Source organism: Rousettus aegyptiacus, unplaced genomic scaffold, assembly GCF_014176215.1.
Source record: "Rousettus aegyptiacus isolate mRouAeg1 unplaced genomic scaffold, mRouAeg1.p scaffold_m13_p_4, whole genome shotgun sequence".
NCBI classification, from domain to species: Eukaryota; Metazoa; Chordata; class Mammalia; order Chiroptera; family Pteropodidae; genus Rousettus; species Rousettus aegyptiacus.
The window spans coordinates 4,233,232-4,246,322 of NW_023416307.1; the positions used below are offsets into that span (position 1 = coordinate 4,233,232).

Here is a 13,091-nt window from a genome sequence, read left to right on the forward strand (position 1 = left end):
GATGTGGGACTTCTCGGCTTCCATAACCACGTGAGCCAGTTCCTAAAGTGAGGTTCCTCTTACGTATCTACTTGCATCCTATTGGTTCTGTTTCTGTGGAAAACTCTGTCTAATCCCATGAAATCACAACAGTGGGCCCTAATCCACTAGGGCTGGTTTTCTTTTTAGAAGAGACACCAGGGATGTGTGTACAAAGGAAAGGCCATGTGGGGACAGCGAGAAGGTGGCCTTCTGCAAGTCAAGGAGAGAGGCCTCACGGAAACCCAACCTGCCAACACCTTAATCTTGGGCTTCCAGCCTCCAGGACCGTGAGCAGATAGATGTCTGTCATTTAAGCCACTTCCGGACTGGCGCATGTTGTTAGGGTGGCCCTGACAGTCTGAAACGCAAGGACTTGCGGGGGAGGGGGTGCCCCAGCAGCTGACAGCCTCAGCGCAACCGCTTAATCCATCCCCTGTTCCACCAAGAGCATCTTTTCCTTTCAGGACTGTGCATCTGAACCATCAAAAAGCGCTGGAGGCAGAAGGACCAAAGTGACCGCATGTGAGAGGATGTGCGTCTTCCTCAGGTGGGTGCGTGAACCCCGGCACCATCCGCCGCGAGCGCTCTCCTGGGGCGCCCTCACTTACTAATCAGCTATGTTGGTTTGGTAAAGCAAGTGTTAGGTAAATGACTGATGAAGAGATTCCTTAATGTATAAAGAAAACATAAAAAAAAAAAAGCAGAAGGTGATACTTAAAAAAAAAAAAGATAAGTTATTACGGAAAAAATCTTACTAGGTAAATAATTTTCTTATTTGGTATAGAAACAGATGAGCACGTCTTCGGTCGCTGTGATAGGAGCGGTCCAGGTGCAACTCTTCACGGGACACGAGCCTGCGTTCCAGAAACCGAAAGCAGAATGCCCACGCTTCCCCCCAACCCCGTCCCATCTCAGTTCCTTCAGGGGCAGCTAATTGGCCTTGACACCCCGGTGAGGTGAGAAGCGTCCTATGAGGGCCCTTTGCCTACTCGACCACCTTCTCTTGGATGAACGGCCACGAGGCTGAGCCGATGGCCACACGCTGGGCTCCTGGCCTGCGGCACTTAGGTAGGACTTTCTCCCCCAAAGTGTCTACTGGATCTGCAAATCCCACAGTAAGTCCATTTACCTGCAGCCCTGTGCAGATCTGGTCCTATTCCCCAAACAGTGCCACTTGATACTTAAGAAGCGGCCAAATTTCTTAGTTATTTTTACTTGCAGTTTCAAGGCTTTTTCCTTTCCCCAAATCTCCTCGGGCTATAAATTAATCTTAGTCAAAACATGCTTTTAAGAGAAGGGGACAAAGGAGGACAACGACTTGTTCTTTTTGAAATTGCATATAATTTAACACGGTATAACCTTTGAAGGGGAAATCTGAGCTGTTTGGAGCATCGCGGTGGTATTTAAGGAGGCTCGGTGTCTGAAAGCCCCATCTCAGAGAAGGCAGGGATTCGGTTTCAAATGATCAAAACAGCCTTGGAGTCTTCTCAGAGTTATTTTGACATCTAAATAATAGTTCTGGCATTTCTTTCAGAGTGTAAATCAATAACGTTGACTTAGCGCATTCTTTCCTCTTATTTTCTTTCTCTACTCTTTTATAACCTCAGATCAAGTATTAATAATTATTTTAAGGCTTAGCTTAGGGCTGGTACTTTGCCACTTAACGATGCAGGAGGCACCTCCCCCTCTCCTCTCCCTTTACCAGTTGCCTAGCTCTTCCAGAATATTCTCTTTCGGGGACAAAGACGATCTCCATCTTCAAAAGTGGATCGGTCGCTTCAGTGGTGGCCTTGGACACATTTCTTTTTCTTCTCCAGTCCTCAGAGCATCGGAACATGTGCATCTCCTTCTGTTTTTATCATGCTCAGTTGTCAGGAATCCTCCCCGGTGTATGTCTAGTGTTTCTGAACGCCGCTGTGTCAGGGGCCTCACTCAGAATCCCTGGTGCTTGCTGAAGCTGTCATCCCCAGGCCTCGCCCCGGACCAGGAGCCCGAACCCCTGGGGATGAGAAGCTACCAGGCTCAGCTCGAACAAGCGCCCAGAGAAGCTCTCGGCATTGATGCCCGGGAAGCGCTGCCTTCCACCTTCCTGGCTTTCCGGTGTTTTCTTCTCTCCATCCCAGCTACGCTCTAAGTAGTTACTGAATATTAACCTCCAATATGGCTATTATTGTGTTTTCAGAAATGCACCGGCTCCCGAACCCTCGCAATTTGGCTTTGAAACTCTGCAGAACGTGGAGACAGTGTGGCGTAGGAGGGGGCGAGGACCAGAGGGATGTAAAAGGGACAGGGTTTGAGGTCCTTCAGGCCTGGGTTTGATTCCAGTTCTCCCGTAACTATGGGAATAACCTTGGTTTATCTGACCCTGTGAAACCCAGATCTCGCAGCTCTTGCCGGGAGATAATCATCCGTCATGCAGGGCGGTTCAGGACGATACAATGAATTAACGTATGTAGCGCTGGGAGGCGGGACCAGGGGGTAGCTTTATTGGCCGTTGGCTTAGTCCCGTCATCTTCATCCCTGTAATTCATTCTTTGGGTGTCTTAGCTCCTTCCTTTTTTTCCTTATCAACTGCTTGGATGTGACAACACCTTCTTAAATTCTCGGCTTCGCATATTCTTTTCAGATGCTCCTCTCTAAGATGATATCGGCTAATTCTGATGTTTTATTCTTTACCTTTTTTAGGTAACAGTCTAGGAATTTCTCAAGCTAAGGTGTCTGCTGTTTGGTCTGTTTAGCTTGGTTCCCTCCATAACTGAACCTCTCTTCATCTTTGGGGTCCTGCCATTCCTCCCCCATCATGTTTGGTCGTGGGGGGCCGGCTGGCCCAATGGGCGCCCTGATTCAGGGCCAATGGGCATCCTGATTCAGGGTGTGCCACTCATGGTACCATGTCCTTCCCACCATGGTAATTGGTCCCAGGAGTTGTCAGGTGACACAGCAGGGCCAATCAGTGTGATTTTCTGCTGTTTTCTACACTGGACGTGCAAGGAGAGCTTGCTCTGCTTTTGGAACTGCAGGGTCTGCCTCCCGGGGGCTGCTGACACTTGCTTGGGGGCTGGAGAATGGGGGTGGAGGAGGAGACGGTGCCCGCCGCCTCCTGGTCTCGTGGTGTCTGAGGCTCAGCCTCCTCTTGCCTTTCCAAGCTCTGTCTTTTGCGGGGAGATGAGACCTCTGCAGAGGTGCAGGGTGCCGGCTCCTCTAGGGCCCACTGCTTTCTTAATGCTTTGCTTTCCACACCCCTTTTCTTTCCCAAGTCATGTGCACACTGCCATGCGGGCGAGCTCGGGGCAGCTTCGAGGCAGAGGCGTTTGTTATAGCTGGAGTCGTCATCCTCCTCCGGCCCTTGGGTCCTGCTGGTGAGATTGCCCATCAGTTAACCCTTCTCCAGCACAGGGGGCTCTTTCCTAGGACCCCCACAACCTCCCTTGTTCCGACCTTCTGTTGATTCCCTTTACTTGGCCCTGTTTTACCTGCCCCCAGGCTCAACAGATGTTCATGTAATTTCTGGGAGGGTTCTGACCTCGGTGACGCTTGGTGGAGGACGTGCGTGTGGGCAGGCCACTTATCTCCACGGGCTTCATCGCTTCCGCTAACGTGGCCTTACAGTTGTGCAAAATGTGGACACACGGCAGTCACGTATGGGAGTAGTTAATGATACAGGGGTCATCAGGAGACACAGGTTCAGGAGTTTCTATTTGATTGATGAAAGCTTCAGGAGGGTGCGGTGGATACAGGAGGAGGTAGGAGTCAAGATACACATACGACACTTCTGCATCTGCCACTGGGTGACTGTGAACTTCAAACAAGCCAGGAAGATTCTTCTTCCCTCCACATTCTCATTGGCAAATAGAGTGTTTGGTTTACATAAACCTCCTTCCCTAAACTATGCATGACTCTGTGACAAAGGTTTTTAAGTGGAACTTTAGGGCGTGTGGCAGTGGATTTTGAGCTGTGTGCCCAGGGCCCACCGTGCTGAGGGCTTGGGCCTAGGGTCTGGAGGCGTGGACGCAGAGGATAAGAGGAGGCAAGTGGGTGAACCTCAGGATCTCCATCCTCCTGCCTCAGGAAGACCAGCTCCGATTGGGTCGATTTTATGTACTGAAGACCTACGTAAAGTTTTATTCATCAAAATGACAGATGACAACTAGAATTAGTGGAGTGATCACGTTGTAAGGTATAAAAATGTCAAATCACTGTATCGTACACTTGCAGCTAATATAATTAATATAACATTGTATACCGGCTATACCTAAATAAAGAAAAAAATGGCACTGCTGCTAAAAAAAAAAGTGCTAGAAAAACCCCTGGCCTATTCAAGTAAAACCGTCCTCATCTTGGTCTAACTTGGTGTGGCCAGACTTACTTGTTCACTCTCGGGCTGGCCACCTCACAGCCCCTTAGATACTTCGTACCTGTCCCTGCTCACAATCGAGCCTTGGGTGATGAGAAATCACTGCCTCCAACAACGTTTTAGTTCCCGAGGTTACTAAGACTGGTCTCACTTAGCAAGATAGTATATGGTTGGGCTAACGATGCAGTAGGTGTAGGACAGGCCACACTGCTAACAGGAGGGACGCAGGGGTAAAGCAGTTGACAGCTCGCACCTCCCAACCCCCCATGTGTTTCTGATGTAACGCCTTTGGGGGGAGGGGCGGTGAGGGGCAGGCTTCCTTCTGATGAGAGGAGCAGGGGAAAGGCATCAGCTTGTCCTGAGGGTTGCTGTGGGGCGAACCTGGCTGATTATGAGATTTGTTCAGACCCAATAGTGTCTTTGCATAGTCGCCTGGGGGTGGGGACTGAGCAGCAGCAAAGCCATTAGGAGCTACCTACGTACTCACTGCTCGCTCTGCTTAGGATTTCTGCTTGGAACACATGAGCCAGAGGCACCCTCCCCGCCATGTGCTCCCTGGGCCTCTGGGAGCCAGGACAGTAGGTGTAGGACAGGCCTTAGTCTTCACTTTCATCCACAACGACATCCCGAAAGTGTGGATTTATCAGGTGACGGTGCAAGGATTGGAGTTTAATTAAGTGTAAAAGCGGACGAATGATAAAACGTTGTATGTGAAGTATGGCTTTTCTTTTAGGTGAAGGGCAAAGTCACCATGGAGTTTCCCCTCTACACAGATATGCCACAGCTCCCAGTATAGCTCCTCTGACCTAAAATTTCCTTTTTCATTTTATCCTTATCTGCTTCCGATGATCAAGACTACATTAGCATAAGACAGAGTGCTGTTTCCTCTTTTGCTAGTATCAGAAAAATTTTATGAGAGATTAGAATCTTTCTTTCTTGAGTGTTTGATAAAACTTACCTGCTAAAACATTTCTTTATGGAAAATAATAATAATAATAATAATTACGATTACTTTTGCATCAACTTGACATTTTCCATAGCAAATAATGAAGTGGATAGTATAATAAACCCCATGTACTTGTCATCCAACCGAGGAAAGATTTTAAATTAGCGACTAAATTTTGTAAATATTTATAGGACCATTCAAGTTTCTATTTTTTTATAGTCATTTTTGACAATTAATATTTTTCTGGGTATTTATGTATTTCAGTTAAGGTCTCAAATTATTGACAAAATTATTTATGGTTTTTTATCTTTTAAATTAGGGATCTATATATTTCTATTTTTCATTCTTAATCCTTTTTTAAAAATTTTACTTTGTTATTAGTTTCAAGTATACCATACATTGGTTAGACATTCATATAGTTTATTAAATGATCCCCCTAATTACTCTGTCTTCTCTCTGGTAGGGAGGTAATTGGTAACAAAATCAATTTAACGGAATGTGTCTAAAATAAAGGCAGAAACAGTACTAACTTACACTGTGAAAAACGACTTTACTTCCCCAAAATTTGCCTATTTTTATTGTAAAGAAAGCATGCATATCCAGAAATTTAAGCATAAAAATGACCTCAGCTTTTCAAGCATACTGGGAAAAAAATGTGTCTGCTAAAGCGTTAGGCTTCTTGGGTTTTCCCATGTCTGTCAGTACTCAGAATTTCTGTGATTCAATTCCAAGTGCCCAGGGGAGCTGATTGGCCTAGTTTGTCTCTCAATGGTCCACACAATCAATGGACCTCGGGTGGCACCGTCTGCAGGAAACTTGTCGGCAGCAGCTCACACGTTAGGTACAGAAGAGGAGCGAGCACACGGCTCTCAGAGAGAGGAAGGCGCCACCCTCCAGGCAGCGGTGTGAAGGATGTAAGGGAAGAAGCCATAATTTTAAGACACTAACAGGCCATCTAAGAGAGATATTCTAATACCCCCAAATATCATAATGCGAGGTGTTGATAACATCTGGAAATGTAGCTACTGCTATTTCTAAGAGTTTAAAGATGGCCTTGACAACAAGTGTGTTCATTCACTTGTTCCCAGACTTTATGGAAACCCTTCACATGACATTCAGGAATCTGACGTTTGTCATTATAGTGCTAAGAGAGTAACTACGTTATTAGAAGATTCGAGTTTTAGTAGACGATGAGCAATTACAGGCAGAAGAGGGCCAACAAATAAATATATTCTAAAACTGGGAAGTGGGCTGTATTCCTGTTCCTTTTCAGGAAGGTCCAAAATCATTTCACCAGAAATCAGGAAAACAGGTTATCTAAATGCACGTGAGTCCACCAGCTAAACTTTCCTGGAAAGGTTTGCATTCAGCTTATTTTAAAAAAGCCATGACAATTACAAAAATAATTACCCATGGCACATGTACATAGTACTGCCTTTTTATGGGACATCCTTGGCCTGCGTACTCCTGGAGTCTCATATCAGGTCATCTACGTGTTTATTGCGTTTGAGTCATACCTTCAACAAGCTCCCAGACAGTACACAGTAGATACTTACGTTATGAATGAAACAAACAAACAAACAAACAAACCCTTTGATTTCTTTTTAAACTCCCATCCTTCTCTCTGTCTTAGCATTTAGTTCCGTGCTGTACAAGAGAACTTTGCGTGATGATGGAAATGTTTTATACCCGCGTCGTCCAATATGGCAGCCACCAACAAACCACACGTGACTACTGAGCACTTGAAATGTGTGGTTAGTGTGACTGAGGAGCCCAACTTTACACTTGATTTCATTTTAATGAATTAAAAGTTATATGTAAATAGCAACATGTTGCTAGTGACTACTGAATTAGACATGGCGCCGATTTAGTCAATCCACCCATCCTGTAACTTTTGTTTCCGGTATTGTTAAGACATCATTTGTGATGTCTGGTTGCGTTTATAGTGGTTTGAATTACCCATCTGATTTCCCTAACCCTCACATTTCCGTCTTCGAAAGGGTCAGTGGCTGAGAGGTTGGTCGTATCGTCTTTTAAGCCAATTTAGTTTTGTTCTTTGGATGGGATCCTCTGCCTCAATTCTGGTTTAGTCTAGACAGGGGTTCTGTGGTTGAGTGTGGGTGAAATGTGGCTTTCTGCTATACCGCTGGTGTTCATGAAGCACACTGGATGCTGGCGGCAGTCAAATCTAACCTCGGAGGGAGGGTATTTGCTTATCTCTCAGCTTGTTTGAAGCCCAAACCACAGCCATGTTGGGATAAAGCCACCGGGTGAGACAGAACAAGCAGGCTCTAGACGGACGTCCTCTGGGCTCACCACAAAACCTCAATGTCGCTATGCCTTTCTTTGCTTTAGGGACCTACGTGACAGACTGTCCTGGGTCTCAGTGGCTGCGAGGAGGTCGCTTGGAGTGGGGAGCAGTATGTTTACTGGATGTAGCTATTTCTGCAGTCGCCCTGCTGTTTTTAATACATGAGGGCAACCTTTTCTACCAAAGGCGGGTCGACAGCGTATCTCCTGGTGGGTTCCCTGTCCTCCCGGATCCTGGTAGGATGGGTTCCAGTCTTCCTGTCTCAAGTTCAAGCATGCTGAACCCAGAGCCAGGAGGCTTGTGGGATACCATTAAATGCACTGGTTCAAATGACAAAAACTGCAGGCCTGTCGCAGAAAAAGGCCCCTTTCGTGGAGATGGCCGAAAGGGGTCTTTCCCGCTGCTTCTGACCAGATGTTTTCATCAGAAACTTGCTCGGTCACTCAATTTGCTTCCTCGGCGCCCTGCCGAGAAGCAGACCTGGTCTCTGATGGCTGATGATCTTGTCTTGTGCGTCTTGTCTCGATGTGTGGCGGCTATAACTATCCACAGGCTGGGCAAGCCTCTGAGTAGGTGTGTGTTGTTAGCAGAAGGGCTTCCCCACCACCCCCTCTCGGCTTTGACCACCAGATGCTTCCCAAGGCTGAAGTGTGAAGGGCGGGTTACCTACCAGCGCAGTGACTGGCGAGTCCTCCTCCCAGGCCGGCCGGCGCTGGCGAAGACTAGGTCCGCATGCCAGCCCTGTGAGGTTGGGGGCCATGTGCTTTTTACCCCCAAGCGGTGAAGAGGTAAGGGGGAACGTGGGGGCAGAGTAGGTGGGCGTCCAGCACCCCCTTCCTTCCTGGCTCCGTTTTCATCCCTCACTCTATGGCTCTGTCCCCGAAGGCCACTTCCCCTGGAACTATGAAAATCTAATGGGAACATATTTGTATTTAAAAGAATGGGGGCCCCCCTGCCGTGAAGCCTGGGGGCGGGGGGCTGCTGTCAGCACCACAGGGGTGGCCCTGCGAGCCTTGTGGCAAAGTCAGAAGGCAGTCTTGCGTCTGAGTGGTGGACTTGACCTCCGGCTGCCACCGCCCTGTCTCCATCTGCAGCCTGGGTCCTGTTGCAGTCACTTCAAGGTGAGCTGCTGCCTTTAAAGTCCTTTGATATTTTGGCTGAAGCTGCCGTCCTGTGGGGAGCCGAGCCGCAGACCCATTCAAGGAACAGCTGGGCCCTTTGTCTGCAACTCTCTCATCTCACATTTCTGGGTGGATTTCTCTTTGGAGACAATGTTTTATGAATCACCTTTGAAAATGAGAATTCGTCAGCTTAGGGACTGTTCTCTTTGAATGGTCAGAGGAAGAGTAAACATCACTCTCTGAAGTCCTGTTTCCACAGTCCTGGGCCCCACCCCCGCTTCTGGGTGGGGGGCGGATGCTTTGTTTATGTCTCACCTGCGGCTTTCACCTCTCTACTGAAGTGCCCGCAGCGGGGCCCACTGGTACCCTGGTCCAGCCTCGGACTCCGAGCCGTCTCTCCCTCGGGGGCTCGGTTTCCTCATCTGCGAAGTGGGTGTAACAGCTCAGGGTTGTGAGAGTTTAGATGAACTTCTGTATGTGAAGGTGCTTCACTGATTTAAAAATGCCGCACAAATGCACACGACTCCTCTGCTCTGAAACCTATAGGAGGATGGCCATTTGCCCCTCTATGGACTCCCTGCCTGGCGGCGAGGAGAAGTCTCATGGTGCTGCCTTGTTAACACATTTTGATGATGAAGACCATTTCTCTTCTAGGGCTCGCTTCCCCTCTCTCTCATTTTGGTCCAGAAAGTAATGAAAACAGGTTTTTATTCCTTTTTCTCCTTCCTGGTAGCCGGGCCTCACTGTCTGGAGAGGCTCTCAATGGTGATGCCCTTGAATTTCTGCTGTGGCCACCTGCTTTCATGACAGGAGTCAGGTAAAGGTGATGCTTCGAGCCTGGGAAGGTGTTGGAGGGCTGGACAGCCTTTGTCTTCAGACCCCCAGAGACTGGCGTAGATGTGAAGGTGGGAATTGTTTTTTTCCTTGGATAAGGGCATCAGCTAGGAGGACAAAGAACCACAGAGCAGGTCTGGTGTGGGCGGCTGGTAAACCCACTTTCTGGTGACCGTCCTGACTAAGCTTTGCCCCTAGATCCGGGCTCTGTCTTCACGGGGCCGGGCGGTGTTCCCAGGCCTGCAGGGAGCTTAGTATCTGTTCAGTGGTTCATTCAAAAGTTTGAATCTGCTTGTGTGATTCAAGCCAGGAGTATCGGATCTTAGCCAGGGGTGGCTTTTGAGGGGAGCTTGGAGAAGTGAGAAGCTATCCAAATATTGTGACATGGGAGGACTTTTTGTTGATTTTAATGTACTTTGTGCACTTTTCCAAGGCTCTTCTTGGCAGCTAGGTGGTGGCCTGATTCTTTGTGTAATACGAGGCTGCCACGGATGTGGCTAGATAACACTTAGCAGTGTGAGGCTCGTAGGCTGGGCACCCGGGCACGCATGTTCTGGATTTTACTGCCAACCAGCAACCCGGAGGGAAGGACTGGCTCATCAACATGACATCCCTCCCTGACCCTTTTCCAGCTAGCTGTTTTTGAAAATTGCTACCATGCGATGGCATTCTGGTAGTCTTGTGTGGAGAAGACAGAAGGGGATCAATTATATGAAAACGGCCATCGCACTTGGCATTTTGGCTGGCTGCCTCAGAAGGGTAGCTGTTGTAGAAAGTGATCCGCTCTATCATGGGTCGGAGAGAAATAATAACGAGCTCTTAGCAGTTCTTAGGTTGTCAAGATGTCAGATCGTTGGCACCAGAGCCGGCGAAACCCAGTAAACACCGGCGACATCCAGCAAGCAGAGGACATTGTGCCAGTGTGGGCGTGAGACGGTAGACGTGCTTATTGTTATTTTTTTGAATTTCCTCTTCATTTTTGGTCCGTGGAAGCCAAACGTGTCCTGGAATGAGGGGACACTGAAGGTCGCACCCCCAGATGTCAGTTTATGAGGGTGGGGTGAACGCACGCCAGCCATTCGACTGCAAAGAGGGAGGCGGAAGTCTGCCCCTCCTGTCCCCAGCAATGAGGAGTGATAGCTCCACGACGGACGCCCGCCGAGAGGCGGGGTCCGAGGGCTCATCGAACGCTGGACAAGGTCGAGAGACCCTGAGGCATCTTCCTGATTGCTGCCTCCAGTGTCGGAGGAAGCTTCGGCAAGCCACACCGAGGTCAAGTGCACACGGTTCGTTCATGGGGTTTCGGCGATAGGATGCAATTTGGAATTTTTCCGGTTTGAGCGCAGAGAGGAACAATGAGATTTATATTCTCTCTTGACTACCAGAGCCGTATCTGGGCAACGCAAGCTGAGCTCCCGCAAGAGAACGGCCCTTCCCGCCCACTTGGTGAACTTGACCCAGGTGGAGGAAATAATACCCGGATAAACACCGGTCGCTGAGGACATTTTCTTTACATCAACATTTGCGGTGGGAGGTTCTCCTGTCTCCTGGCTGTTGCCAAACGAACAGCGTGTTTCAGAGAAGCGGGAAACAAAGTCTCGCCAGGAGAGGCCGGAGAGCGGGGGCCTCAGCCGTGCCGCGGGCAGCGCCTTCGCCCCTGGCCTGACGTAGCTCTGGTTTCTGTTAGATGCTGCCTTGAGTTAGGACAGAAGTGCTGACTTGACGTTTGTTCGAGCAAAGTGTCTTTCATGCCTTTTCATTCCTCACTCCACGTTCCGCATCATTGAGCCTTGCCAGCTCCACTCTCGATAAAGAAACAAGACCCCCAGTTCCATGGCCACCCGAAAATTCCAGTAATCGGCCTCCATGGGCACTCTACATAAAAAGGGTCGGGGAAACACCCCCGGAATCCATCATCCCAAACCTAACTTTTCTTCCCTCCACGAGGAAATCACAGGATCTGGTGATGATCTTTTTTTTTTTTTAATTTAAAAAAAAAAATTTTTTATGGCCGTAGCACCCGGTCTTCCTAGGTGGTCCAAGTACTAACCAGGCCCAACCCTGCTTAGCTTCAGAGATCAGACGGGGAGGAGCGTGTTCGGGGTGGCGTGGCCGTAGACTGGTGATGTTCATCTTTTTGTGGAATTTCACTTTTATTATCATGATCTAATTATGATTTTTAGTAATGATTCCCCCCCCCCCCCGGAATGTCAGAGTTGAGTTTGGGAGAATGTGTTCGTCATAATGAATGCCGGTGGGTGGCTGGGTGTGCTCTTGGACCTGGGAGCCTCACGCGCTAATCCCCGTAGGCAGATGCCGTTCTAACTCTCAGGGGCAGAGCTGAGCCATGTCCCCTCCCGGCCCCACACAGATGACCCCTCAGTGCACACCGCCTGCTTCGCTGTTGAAAACCTGTAGCTGGGTGACACAAGTGTTAAGAGAAGACATATCTGACTCCGAATCCTGTTTCTGCCCTCGACTCTCCCAAGTCCTTGGGTAGACACCATTCTCTCTCTCCAAGCCTTCGTTTCCTCACATGGAGTTGTGACGATTAAATCAGATGTTGCTTATTTAGCACTTTTCAATAGAACCTGTGGATTGCCTGTCTCCCCCGTCAGAGTGTAAGCCCCATGGGGGCAGATCTATGTCCCAGCCACTGCCATATCCCGCGGCACACAGTAGGTGTCTAGTGAAAGACCTGTCAGGTTAATAAAAATGTGTTATAGGTTTTTCTATGACATTACTGCAGAGAGGAAGAGTACAGTTTAAAGATTTGAGGAATGAAGACACGAGGTAATTATGCTGGAAACAAAATAATTGGAGAAAGGTATTTTTATCAGCATGAGTTATCTAGATGTAGCTTAGCGTTGGGCATTAATTGCGCTTTTAAGTGAATTTATGATTTCAGCTAAGTCATCGTTTATTTTTCTAGATGGTGTTCTTCAGCATTCCTGAGAGAAATTATACATCTTTAAATCTTTGACCAATAAACATATATTAGATAGAATCATATTTTTTTGTCACCGAATATGGCGATGATGTCCCCTCTCTTCTATTTCTTCTTTTTCTCCCCCCTTTCTTGCCATCTTCTTCTGCCTCCGAGACAAAAAGCTATAGTGCATTTAAAATATTTCTGAGAATTAAGAATGTGGGGGAGGGTGTTAGCTTTTCAGGGAAAGTTTTACATAAAGTCAAAATCGTGTTTTTCTTTAGGAGTTGTTCAAACTTTTTAATTCCATTGGTAATTCGTAACTTTTTCTGCTCTTTAAGTTATCAAAATGTAATATTGGCCAGTAGTCCATTTGGAGCATCAACAGGTGTCTGACTCAGTTGGAAACTGGGTGGCGGCTTACTGAAAGCATTCTTTGCAAAGGACCCAGCAGCTTTGTGTTTTAGGGGCAGTTCTTTGACTCACCACCAGGTGGCGAAGGTGCTCCGTCGAAGTTCAGCGTGGTCTCTGTTAGAACAGGTTTTGGCACTTACCTCCTTTCTGGATTGGATATC

At 48.1% G+C, this 13,091-nt stretch overlaps 1 long non-coding RNA gene across 1 annotated transcript in view; it reads left to right on the forward strand.

Annotated features, from left to right (window-relative positions):
• Positions 1-279: 279 nt before the first annotated feature.
• Positions 280-13,091, forward strand: part of LOC107499366 — a 29,154-nt gene continuing 16,342 nt past the window's right edge. The window contains exons 1-2 of the long non-coding RNA XR_001594241.2: positions 280-568; positions 806-977. This is a non-coding gene — a long non-coding RNA (uncharacterized LOC107499366). The remainder of the gene's footprint in view (positions 569-805; positions 978-13,091) is intronic.